The sequence below is a fragment of the Chlorocebus sabaeus genome, chromosome 15 (assembly GCF_047675955.1).
Source record: "Chlorocebus sabaeus isolate Y175 chromosome 15, mChlSab1.0.hap1, whole genome shotgun sequence".
NCBI classification, from domain to species: domain Eukaryota; kingdom Metazoa; phylum Chordata; class Mammalia; order Primates; family Cercopithecidae; genus Chlorocebus; species Chlorocebus sabaeus.
In genome coordinates, this window is record NC_132918.1 from 19,046,526 (window position 1) to 19,049,351 (window position 2,826).

General features: G+C 41.8%; 1 pseudogene; it reads right to left on the reverse strand.

The window, feature by feature from the left end:
• Positions 1-218: 218 nt before the first annotated feature.
• On the reverse strand, positions 219-1,151 carry LOC103221260 (SAP domain-containing ribonucleoprotein pseudogene; annotated as a pseudogene).
• Between the last annotated feature and the right edge of the window lie 1,675 nt (positions 1,152-2,826).

Here is a 2,826-nt window from a genome sequence, read left to right on the forward strand (position 1 = left end):
ATTTTATTAACAAGCAGAATAATAAAAAACAAAAACACAACAATTTTAAAGCTGAAAGAGCAATAAGTCAAATTGCTGCTGCAGTTCACAGATGTACCTGGGATACATGCTCCCTTGTTGTGAGGCAGAATGTAGGCACAGGACCTACATATATATACATGATCAAGAAGAATCAGAGAACTGGAAACCACAGGAGACCGGAAAGTATCCGTAACTTTTCATCAGGCAATCCCAGAGCGCTCTGCTCCTTTCCTTTTCTTTGCCTCTGTATCCTCCGTGGTTCCAGTTCCAGCTGAACTTGTGACAATCCCAAATCACTCCTTCCTGTTTTTCAGTTTCTCATCATTTTCAGACTTTCTGGAGATTGAAGAGACATTCAAACCAAATCTCTGAGCTCTTTCCTTCAGCTTTCCCAGGTTAACTGTAGGTTATCAGATGACAGACAGGACAGACCTTTTGTGGGAACTGAGGAAATCCCACACCAAGCCTGTACAAGCAGCTTTCTTACTCTCCAAGCTCACAAGTATATTGAACCATTTGGCCCTCTTCTGCATTTTCTCAGTCTGTGGTATTTCAGATATAGTTTTTACCACTTTTTCTCTGCTGCCACATCCACAGTTTTTTCAAGGGGTTCTTCCTCTTTGACAGAGAGCTCTACGGACTTTGCTTCTTCTTCCTCTGTTTCATCTCCCAGTCCCTCTTTTTCATTTGCTTCCTCTTTAGCATGTTCTTCACCAGATATGCCTGGAGTCTATTGATAAAATCTTGCTTTATTCCCTTGGTCTCCAAACCACGAGCAAGACATTCTTGCTTTAGTCCAACAAGCTTCAGCTTATGGAGCTCCACCATCTGGGTTGCCATCTTGTTACCCCTCTTGCAAGCTTATATTCTATAGCCTCTCTGGAAAGCAAGAGAACTGCCACAGAAATAAATTCCACCCAATGGAATTCCAGTTTTCTTTTCTTTTTTACATAGTGAGTCAAGAGATTGACGTGGGCTGGGAGAGCTGTGTCTGAGACTTTACTCTTGTTTGGAGAACCTGAACAATTACCTTCTACCCTCAAAAACCTAAAAATAAAACTACCATACAATCCAGCAGTCCCATTGCTGGGTATATATCCAAAAGAAAGGAAATCAGCATCTGGAAGAGATCTCTGCACTCCCCTGTTTATTGCGGCACTATTCACAATAGCCAATATTTGGAAGCAACCTAAATGTTCACCGACAGGTTACTGGATAAAGAAAAGGTGGTGTATATACACCATAGAGTACTATTCAGTCATAAAAAAGAATAAGATCCTGTCATTTGTAACAACATGCCTGGAACTGGACATCATTATGTTAATTAAGTAAACCAGGTGCAGAAAGACAAACAACATATTTTCACTCATTTGTAGGAGCTAAAAAATGAAAACAATTGAACTCATGGACACAGAGAGTAGAACAATGGTTACCAGAGGCTGGGAAGGGGAGTGGGGGCTGGGGGATGGGGATGGCTAAGGGGTACAAAAATATATTAATAGTTAGAATGAGTAAGAGCTAGTGTTTGATAGCACAACAGTGTGACTACAGTCAAACATAATTTATCATACATTTTAAAATAACTAAGTATAGAATTGTAATGTTCGTAACACAAATGATAAATGTTTAAGATGATGGATAACCTCATTTGTCCTGATGTGATTATTACACATTAGATATCAAAATACCTCATATACCCTATAAACACATAAACGTACTATGTCACCATAAAAATTTTAATTTTAAAAAATAAAAAATAAACTACCTTCTCAACTATGAATAGATAAGGCTGGATTCAATAAGCAAGTTTTGCCCCAGAAGTCTACCTATATGTGTTTCATTTATACACCAAGATACTTCTTACTAGACTAGTTCCATGTACCCTGTAAAGGGCCAGGGTACAAAGCATATGGGGTTAGAGCTTCTGAAGCTTCAGAAAGCTGAGCCACTGGTGAATGAATGGAAGGAGGCATTCACAGGTATGTGATCCCACATCAAGGGCCTGGCATTGCAGCACAGCCAGTGGAGGCTTTCTCACATTTTCTGCATTTTATAATTATTCACCTGGTACTGCAGTTTGGCCTGGAGATCAAACGGGCCCTACATTCGGCATCCTGGGCTTGCTGCCTCCCTAGGAAAGATCACTGCCCCTGAGCTCACACAGACCCTCCTCCAGCAAGTTGAGAAGCTGCTTACCGAGGGCTCTGTAAGGTGAAGAAGGGAAAACCGTCTACACTGGACAGTGCAGGGTCCCCAGCACCATGGCATCCTGTTGATCCCTCAGGCCCTGGGGCCACATCTGGGCATGGGCCCATGGGCCCAAAAGGAAGACAAGAGCTCTGTGTCATGGGAATTTGCACAACCAGCCCTGTGGAAGTGTTTCACACTGACTTCAGGGCATCTTTCAGTCCCTAGCAAGTCACCATTCACTATTGATTGCTTGAATTACAAGTTTTCAATGGAATCTTAGAGTTTTAGGGCCAGGAGACACCTCTGAGATCATCCAATCTCCAAAGGAGAGTACAGGGTAGTGTGTGGCAAGATCAAGGCCAGAGGCCATGTCTCCTGATACCCCATCCAACAGGAGGCCAGTGATGGAAAGATGCCTACTCTTGAAGGCTCCTCAGATGGTTTGTTTCATTTGTATGAAAACAAATTTCCCCACTCACATTTCAATGTCTTTCTTTTGCTTTCTGTACTTGCTTCCTCATCTATAAAATGAGACCCTAAAGCCCGTGAGTTAATATGTGTGAAGCACTTGGAATTGTTATTAACACATAGAAAACAATACATGAGATGCTGTTG